This window comes from Dendrobates tinctorius, unplaced genomic scaffold, assembly GCF_039654945.1.
Source record: "Dendrobates tinctorius isolate UK_male_01 unplaced genomic scaffold, ASM3965494v1 ptg000231l, whole genome shotgun sequence".
Lineage (NCBI taxonomy): Eukaryota > Metazoa > Chordata > Amphibia > Anura > Dendrobatidae > Dendrobates > Dendrobates tinctorius.
Genome location: NW_027361898.1, coordinates 839,347 through 849,723, shown reverse-complemented (window position 1 = coordinate 849,723; position 10,377 = coordinate 839,347). Strand labels below are relative to the sequence as shown.

At 50.5% G+C, this 10,377-nt stretch overlaps 1 pseudogene; it reads right to left on the bottom strand.

The window, feature by feature from the left end:
- Positions 1-338: 338 nt before the first annotated feature.
- LOC141059781 (ras-related protein Rab-35 pseudogene) lies at positions 339-707 on the bottom strand (annotated as a pseudogene).
- Between the last annotated feature and the right edge of the window lie 9,670 nt (positions 708-10,377).

The window sequence follows — 10,377 nt, the reverse complement described above, 5'->3', positions numbered from 1 at the left end:
CAGAAGTACCAAGGGAGACAGCAAGTACGTAGTCAGTGACGAGCGGGAAGTCAGGACCTACCAGGAATGTGGTATCAGAAACGTAAGCCGTTGTCAGGGTACAAGTCAGAGGGTCAAAAGCCAGTCGGAAAGCATGGTATCAGAAATGGAAAAACCAGAAGCAGAGTCCAGAGATCAAGCCAAGTCATGCACAAGTCCAGATAATCAGGGTCAGAAGGAACACTAAAGGAATACAGGTCAGAGGCACTAGCTTGGAAGCTTGCAGTATAGCTGACGCTGGCCCGCAGGCTGCAGAAGACTGAAATAGTCTAGCCAGCTCCAGAACGAGGCAGAGGGGATTAACCCCTGCATGACCAGTCCAAACAGGAGACAGCAGAAAACAAACTCTGGACTGGATCATGACAGTCATAAACAACAATGACACCATGCGTCCCTCTGTAGTATGTTGATGTTATAGTCCAGAATTGTTCCTGCCCCACTGTGTCCCAAATCTGGAGCTTCTCTTTTTTCCCCATTAATTTCAACTGTCCGGATTTTAAAATCAACTCCGATTGTTGTGATGTAGCTGCCCAAAAAGGTATTATCAGCAAACCTTAGGAGTAAACTACTTTTCCCGACACCACTGTCTCCGATATTCAGCAACTTGAACAGATGGTCGTAATCCCGGGCCATGTTGGCAGCCTGTGCAGCTGGTAGGCAGACTCCCGGGATCCACCGGCGTTTTGTAAGTGCAATAACATAAGAAGACAGCCTATCGTGTTGCTTCTGGAGCTGCTGAGTAAAATACAATCCTATAATAGGAGATGACCCAAATAACACCTCATATGGGCAGAGGCCTGTCTTTTTGTTGGTAGTATACCTGACTAAGTAGAGTGCAAGGGGCAAGCATTCTGTCCATGGTCTGCTCATTTGAGCCATGTCTTGTTCAGTTTCAGGGTCCCATTCAATCTCTCCACTCTACCGCTAATTTGTGGATGGTATTGAGTATGAAAGGCCTGTTCCACTCTCAGGACAGACATTGTTTCCTGCCTGACTTCTGAGATTAGTTTCTTCCCTGTATCCTTGGCAATGGCAATAGTGTAGGTGGTGGTGGAGGTCGACACATACAAGTATATACTGGTAAGTTTGTGTTAGGAGTCTGATTTCTTCCTTCCCTATGATGAAATCTAGACCCTTACATGCTGCAGTCTCCTGCGTTTCATCTGCGGTAGAGGAGATTGCAGAGGAGAGTGCCTTGCAGCAACTCTCACCAGAGGCTAAGTCCTCTGTTCCCTCCACTGAGCAATGCTCATGGGACGAGCTCCCATTGGAGTTCGGAAGTCACATGGTCAGGTCCTGTGTCTAATCCTATTGGCTCCTCCTGGAGCCTTGGAGACTTCCGGAAGGTCCCGTTTGGTATAAAAAGCGCGCATGGCTGTTCCGCCATGCGCTAGTATTTCATACTTGCTGCTGTATGTATGGTGATGGATGCTTGGACTGGTGACTGACTTATTAAGAAACCCCTTCCCTCTGATAATACGATTGTGTGAGTGTATGGGTTCAGCCAGTAGCAGCGCTAGCGCCAGCGCGCATATGCTCCATCTTGCTCAGCAGCTTAGCGTCTTCATTGCGCCAGCGTTATTGCAGCGCCTTGCCAGCGGCTCAGTTCTTGCCGCGCTGCAGTTGCAGCTTTCTCTGCATCCGCGGTTGCGACGCTTCGCACCTTATTTGACGGTGGGTCTAGACGGAGTAGTCCTGCTGTTTAAGGCTACTCCTGTGACCGCGAATACCGCGACTGTATCGCTGTGTGTCTGTGACTCTGAACAGACTCAGCGTTTAATTTGAGCTTATTTGCCTGCAGCTCTGTGAGTATAGCAGAGCTTGCTTTTGTGCACTGGGTGACGTCTAACCCTTGTGCACATTACCACCTTGTGCTCTGCCTCTAGCAGCAGTTTTTCCATCCAACGCACGGTGGACCCCGGGTGGCGAAGGCACTTTATTTATTTTTTATTTAGTGTCTTCCGCCACTCCTAACATAATACTAGCGCCAGGGTCTGGCTAGAGATGGCAAATCAGCAGCAACTGGTGCAGTGTGTGCGACAGCTCGAGGCTCGCTTGGCCACCCTTGAGAGGTCTCTCGCAGCTGCGCAGGCCACAGATGCTGCTGTTCAGGCACTCACAGATGCCGTGGGGCGTATGTCCGTGTCCTCCCTTGTGCCGACAGTTACCCGCCTCCCGTTGCCCGAAAAATTCTCTGGGGATGGCGCCTCCTGCAGGGGTTTCATCAGCCATTGCTCTATACACCTGGAGCTGCTGGCTGCGCAATTCCCTACAGAGCGGGCTAAGGTGGCCTTCATTATCTCCCTACTGTCGGGCAAGGCTCTGGAATGGGCTACGCCTCTATGGGAGCGTGGTGACCTCGAGATTCGGACTGCGGCCAACTTGCTAACAGCCATCAAGCAAGTATTTCTTGGACCTCGGGTCACGCACGATACGTCTCTGCAACTGCTCGCCCTTACTCAGGGGTCGCTCTTGGTTAGCCAGTATGTCGTCCGTTTTCAGACACTGGCGTCCGAGTTGGAATGGTCCGACAGAGCGCTTATCCCCGTTTTTTGGCGAGGTCTAGCAGAGCACGTGAAGGATGCTCTCTCCACTAGAGAGATCCCCACCAGTTTGGAAGAGCTAATTTCCGTCTCCTCACGTATCGACCTCCGTTTTTCGGAGCGCGGTATGGAGAGGGCTCACTCCAAGCGAAGAGCTGCCTCAGCTCCTAAATTTTTTGTACCTCCTGAGCTGTCTGAGCCAGAGGTTATAGCCCCTGAGCCCATGGAGGTGTCTCGTACCGATCTCAACACAGACTCAGATCAGGAATCCATTTTCGGTTGTCCCCATGTATGTGCGGTTTCTCCAGAAGCCAGCTCCCCGCAAAGGTCAGAATCTGAACCGGTCACCGAGACTTTTGTCCCTCCTCATCTTAGGGCTCAAGTTCTCGCATGGTCGCATGCCTCCCATGCGCCTCAACATCGAGGTTATATGCAAATCTCGAAGCTCTTGGCCGGAGCGTATTGGTGACCTCATAGAGCTCGGGATATTAAAAATTTTTTCCAGGCTTGCACTTCATGTACCCAGGTTAACCTTCCTAAGTGGAGAGTGGTGACTGTCGCTGATTTGCGGCGGCGTGCAGTTGCATCGCCAGCTCCTGCCATCTCCCAGGTGTCTCTGTTGAAACCTGGTGACTTTACTTCCACTGATCCCTTCCAGGTGTCCCGGTTTACTGTAACACCTACCAGGACATCAAGCTCGCCTTCGGGGGAGTTTGAGCCCAGGTTGATGGTTCGGAAGGCTCAGGGAGGAGGGGGCCCTAGGAGGGGGGGTAATGTTAGGAGTCTGATTTCTTCCTTCCCTATGATGAAATCTAGACCCTTACATGCTGCAGTCTCCTGCGTTTCATCTGCGTTAGAGGAGATTGCACAGGAGAGTGCCTTGCGGCAACTCTCTCCAGAGGCTAAGTCCTCTGTTCCCTCCACTGAGCATGCTCATGGGACGAGCTCCCATTGGAGTTCGGGAGTCACATGCTCAGGTCCTGTGTCTAATCCTATTGGCTCCTCCTGGAGCCTTGGAGACTTCCAGAAGGTCCCGTTTGGTATAAAAAGCGCGCATGGCTGTTCCGCCATGCGCTAGTATTTCATACTTGCTGCTGTATGTATGGTGATGGATGCTTAGACTGGTGACTGACTTATTAAGAAACCCCTTCCCTCTGATAATACGATTGTGAGAGTGTTTGGGTTCAGTCAGTAGCAGCGCTAGCGCCAGTGTGCATATGCTCCATCTTGCTCAGCAGCTTAGTGTCTGCATTGCGCCAGCGTTATTGCAGCGCCTTGCCAGCGGCTCAGTTCTTGCCGCGCTGCAGTTACAGCTTTCTCTGCATCCACGATTGCGACGCTTCGCACCTTATATGATGGTAGGTCTAGACGGAGTAGTCCTGCTGTTTAAGGCTACTCCTGTGACCGCGAATACCACGACTGTATCGCTGTGTGTCTGTGACTCTGAACAGACTCAGCGCTTAATTTGAGCTTATTTGCCTGCAGCTCTGTGAGTATAACAGAGTTTGCTTTTGTGCACTGGGTGCCGTCTAACCCTTGTGCACATTACCGCCTGCTCTGCCTCTCTAGCAGCGGTTTTTCCATCCACCGCACGGTGGACCCCGGGTGGCAAAGGCACTTTATTTTTTATTCAGTGTCTTCCGCCACTCCTAACAGTTTGTCCCTAGGGAAATTGAATGTACTCTTTTTGATGGTGCTAGAATGGGTAGAAGGGCCTCGGTGTGTGTCTCATAGGCATCTTGGTGGTGCGACCCATGTTGAGCGCACAGATCAGACAGGCTTGAATGTGTTTGGCTACAATGAGATTGAGCTCAGGAGCATACCAATGACAGTGGGTGGACGAGGTCTGTCATGGCAGTCTTAGATTGGTGGGTATTGCCATAAGTGACTTGAGCCATCAAGTGGTAGAGAACTCGGGAAAGGAGAACTTTTTCCCCCACATGCCACAGTCCTTCTGGTGACTGCACAGCTACAATCTCTTGCCATCTGGCAAATTCTTCAACATCAGCCTGTTGTTGTAGCTTCTGGAGAAGGTCACAGGTGGGTCTGCGGTGAAGGCCATCTGTGCAGCTGCCACCCCAGCAGGGTTGTCTCTTGGTTGGAAATCTGCAGATTTTGCAGCCTGGTCGGCCAGGTGGTTGCAGTTAGCTATGATTGAGTCGTCCTTTGCATGACATATGACTTTCATTGTGGCTACTTTCTCGAGTAAAATTAGGGCCTCCATCAGGCGTTGGACAGATTTATCATTCTTGATAGGCTTACTGGCTGCTGAAAGGAAAGCTTGAGCTCTCCATACAGGTCCATAGTTGTGAGTTATGCTAGAGGCATAGAGGCTGTCTGTACAAATGGTGCCAGTCTGGTCTTTAGCACGTCTGCAGGCTTCTTCTAGGGCACGAAGTTCGGCTTCCAGGGTGGAAATGCATGGGGGCAGCGATTCTGCTTTTATGGTTTCATGGAGGGAAACAACAGCAAATCCAGTGTAGAACTGGCCATCTACGCCATACCACAATCCATCCACAAAGAGCTCATGGTGTGGGTTATCTAGTGGGACATCGCTAACATGACTGAAACCTCTTGTTTCCTGGGACATTAGTTGTAAATGGTCATATTCCTCTTGTGGCTCAACTGGCAGGTCACCCAGGTTACCACTACCACCCCCCACTCATCCACCTACCCCTCCAGAGGTAACAAGGTGGCTAGATTCAGAGTAGTGCAATGGTGAATGTTAATGTTATGAAGAATGATGAAGACACATTGAAGCCTGAGATAGTGAGCAGTACTGAGATGTTTTGGTGGTACTTGAGAAAGAATGGCAGTAACATCACGAAAGACATAAACAGGGAGAAAGTAAGAACAATTTCAGCACTTATCCATGTGGTGCTGCACAGCATTTATTGCTTATTGGGACCCAGAATCTCCCATGGAGTAGGTTGAGGAGGAGGGTTATCATGCTCTCCTCTTAATCTAGGAGGGCTGCAATTTCTCTGTGTCCAGGCATTCGACAAGAGGTGGTCCTCTCTTGGAATGGCATACTGAATCTTAATTTGGGCATGGATACTTGCCTTCATTGGTTCCTGTCTACTGCTCCATAGGAGGTTTCCTCTACAACATTGGAGACTCTTATCGTCTACCTGTTTGGTGAGATTGTTCCAATTTTTCAATTTAAGGACCTTCTATGTATGTTTGGGGCATAGTTATTTAAGGACCTTCTATGTATGTTTGGGGCATAGTGGGCAAAAGCATCAGTTGTACTGATAAGTCTATAAGTTCCCCTATGTCCGATTAGGTTTATTATACTACATTGCCAGTGGTAGATCTTTGGATTATCAGCCCCCTGTTTTGACACATTCAAGTCTGTCTCTTTTCGAGTTTCTGATTCTACACTGCTCAAAAAACAAAGGGAACACTTAAACAACAGAATATAACTCCAAGTAAATCAAACTTCTGTGAGATCAAACTGTCAACTTAGGAAGCAACACTGATTGACAATCAATTTCACATGCTGTTGTGCAAATGGAATAGACAACAGATGGAAATTATTGGCAATTATCAAGACACCCTCAATAAAGGAGTGGTTCTTCAGGTGGGGACCACAGACCACATCTCAGTACCAATGCTTTCTGGCTGATGTTTTGGTCACTTTTGAATATTGATTGTGCTTTGACACTCGTGGTAGCATGAGAGGGACTCTACAACCCACACAAGTGGCTCAGATAGTGCAGCTCATCCAGGATGGCACATCAATGTGAGCTGTGGCAAGAAGGTTTGCTGTGTCTGTCAGCGTAGTGTCCAGAGGCTGGAGGCGCTACCATGAGGCAGGCCAGTACACCAGGAGACGTGGAGGGGGCCGTAGGAGGGCAAGAACCCAGCAGCAGGACCGCTGCCTCCGTCTTTGTGCAAGGAGGAACAGGAGGAGCACTGCCAGAGCCCTGCAAAATGACCTCCAGCAGGCCACAAATGTGCATGTGTCTGCACAAACGGTTAGAAACCGACTCCAAGAGGATGGTCTGAGTGACCGATGTTCACAGATGGGGGTTGTGCTGACAGCCCAACACCGTACAGGACATTTGGCATTTGCCACAGAACACCAGGATTGGCAAATTCGCCACTGTCGCCCTGTGCTCTTCACAGATGAAAGCAGGCTCACACTGAGCACATGTGACAGACGTAACAGAGTCTGGAGATGACGTGGAAAGTGAACTGCTGCCTGCAACATCCTTCAGCATGACCAGTTTGGCAGTGGGTCAGCAATGGCATGAGGTGGCATTTTCTTGGAGGGCCGCACGGTGTTGGTCTAATAAGCCAGCATCATTTAAATATTCTCTCTTCTCTTCAATGCACTTTCCCAAAAACCCTCATTAAATGGGTTGTCCACTTCTAGGACAACCCATTCTTACACTAAATGTTTAGCCCCAGTAAAATAACAAAGCCTATACTCCTCTCCCGTGCCGGCTCCGTTCCAGCAGTGTCGGCATTTGCCGTCCCGGGGCTGTCATGCGGTGGAATGACATGTGATGCCCGGCGCCCAATCAGCGCTGCCGTCACTATCTCCGCCTTCAGACAAACTGAACATGAAGAAGTCTGGAATGAGCTGCAGCCCTGGTTTCCTCTTCATGTTTTCGTTTGTACACCGGAGACAGTGACGCCAGCGCTGATTGGACACCAGCGTTGCATGTCACAGCACCGCATCACTGCTACGGGTACAGCGAGTGCCGACACCACAGGAATGGCGCTGGCATGGGAGGTGAGTATAGGTTTATTATTTTATCGGGGCCAAACCTTTAGATCAAGTATGGGTTATTCTAGTAATGGACAACCCCTTTAAGTTTGCCACCCAGTGGACAACAAGACACTGAACAAAACCCATGCATTTTCTGCACAAATATATTTCCCTTTCTGTTACCAAATTGACAGTAGTTCTACCTTTATCAGTCTGTCTCTTAGTCTCTTAGAGGACAGATTACCCATCCTCTGTCTCTTTCAACAGGTATACTGGACTATAGAAGTAAACCAGAAGGGACTTTCACTATGGTCACTTTCTCTGTTACTCTATGTCTGGCTCCCCTGAGGCTCAGTCGCCACAGAGGTACTGCACCTTCTCCTAAGGAGTACTGCCCCACCAACTAGGTAAGTTGGGAACTCCTTTCCACACTCCAACACCTGCATCTCACACACAGGATAGTTCAGTAGGTCCGCCTAGCAGCTTCAGGCTGGGGGTAGCAGAGCACCCTTCGTGGAACCCTGCTTCGTAACACGAGATGTGCTGGGAGGTGGGTGGAGTTAGTAGAAAAGAGGGGGAAAGCTTAGATTAGGAGGTCAGTCAGTCTGACAGAAGGTCAGTCTGGGGTGAGTCCCAGAGAAGTTCAGTTCTGAAGTTAGTTTGAGTTCAGTTTGAGTTTAGTTTAGAAAGAGTGCTGCAGCTGCCTCAGTGATCTGAGCCAGCTGGCACGGGAAAGAGAATAGAAGGAGAAAGACTTAGACCTGCAACCTAAGCTTCCATAAGAGAGAGAAGGAGCAGCGCGGAACAAAGGAGTAAGAGAACAGAGAGGAGTTGTGGGTTGGAAGAGGAACCCTGCCTATAGGTTCTCAGCGCAAGGCTGGGGCCTGGTCCCCGAGGTTGTATGGACACTTATGGTTCTGCAGCAGACACCGGTGGAGTAGTTGGCTGTAAATGCACTACTCCCATCCAAGACTTGGGACACAACAGCAACCGATTAGCGAGCCAGGACTCTGAGAGGAGTCCCCGATAGAGGCTACAGCTGTCTGTCATACAAGTAAGGTTCTAGGAACATCTGACAGGAGGAAATCCAGAGAACTATGGTACTGGAGTTCTTCACACCAAAAGGCACAATAGAGGAGTCGTTCAGGAAAAGCACACGTTGGCGGAGTGTTGGAGAGGAGGACCCCGACTTGCCCGGGAGGTTGATTGAGTCTCTACCCCGGAGGACACGGCACGGAGGCAGGCACCAGTGGGTACCACGAACTGTGAGTAAAGCTTTGAAACTGCAAGCCCTGGTGTCCTCCATTCATTCGCCGCTAACACCTTCAGCACCGCTACATCTGGGTACCAGCATCTATACCATTCTGTGCCTCTCTTCATCCATTGCACCTACACTGCCCTGGGACTACAGCTCCACCTGTGGGGAGCTATACCATCTTTGCTGCACTACACCATCAGTCCCAGCGGATCTGCATGCAGCGTTGGCTTACCACCATACTTGCCAAACACCACGGGTGGCGTCACGAACTATTCAATTAAACCTTAACACTATTAACATCACTGTCATTGATATTGGGTGCCCAGGGCCACGGACCGGGTCACCGCTGCTGTGACACCTTCCCCCTGACACCGGCCCGGTACCGAGTACCCCGCTGCCCAGGGTGTGAGGGGCGACCCAATTTTGGCGTCACGAACAGGATGACGAGACCCAATACCCAGGGCTGGCGTTATGGGCAGGCAGACCAGGCAGCTGCCTTGGGCCCCCGCTCCTCCAGGGGCCCCCAGCCAGCGGCACATCACACAGCCGCTATGGGGCCCCTGTGAGGCAGAGGGGGCCGCCTGCCCCCTGCGCCGACTCCCGCTGCCGCCGCATTGAAGGAGGCAGTGATGGAGGAGAGAGCGTCAGCTGACACTCCCTCTCCCATCATTCCCCGCTCTGCCTCTGACACAGCGGGGGCACGATGACATCATCGCGCTCTCACTGTGTGCCAGACAGAGCAGGAGGAGACAGGAGCAGCCAGCAGCGCAGGCACGAGGAGAAGGTGAGGAGTGTTTTGTTTTTTTTCTTAAATCAGCGTGAGTAGTGGACTGTGGGGCAACTCTGGGGGGACTATATACCATGCTCAGCTGTATCATACCATGCTGGGGGGTCTATATACCATGCTGGGCTGTATTACACCATTCTGGGGGGGCTATATACCATGCTCGGCTATATTATACCATGCTCAGCTGTATCATACCATGCTGGGGGGTGCTATATACCATGCTGGGCCATATTATACCATGCTGGGCTGTATCATACCATGCTGGCCCGTATTATACTATGCTGGGCTGTATTACACCATTCTGGGGGGCTATATACCATGCTGGGCTGTATTATATCGTGCTGGGCTGTATTATACCATTCTGGGGGGGCTATATACCATGCTGGGCTGTATTATATCGTGCTGGGCTGTATTATACCATTCTGGGGGGCTATATACCATGCTGGGCTGTATTATATCGTGCTGGGCTGTATTATACCATTCTGGGGGGCTTTATACCATGCTGGGCTGTATTATACCTTGCTGGGCTGTATTATACCATTCTGGGGGGGGCTATATACCGTGCTGGGCTGTATTATACCATTCTGGGGGGCTATATACCATGCTGGGCTGTATTATACCATTCTGGGGGGCTATTTACCATGCTGGGCTGTATTAGACCATGCTGGGCTGTATTACACCATTCTGGTGGGGCTATATACCATGCTGGGCTGTATACCATGCTGGGCTGTATTATACCTTGCTGGGCTGTATTATACCATTCTGGGGGGGCTATATACCATGCTGGGCTGTATTATACCATTTGGGGGGGCTATATACCATGCTGGGCTGTATTATACCATTCTGGGGGGGCTGTATACCATGCTGGGCTGTATTATACCTTGCTGGGCTGTATTATACCATTCTGAGGGGGCTATATACCATGCTGGGCTGTATTATACCATTTGGGGGGCTATATACCATGCTGGGCTGTATTATACCATTCTGTGGGGGCTATATACCATGCTGGGCTGTATTATACCTTGCTGGG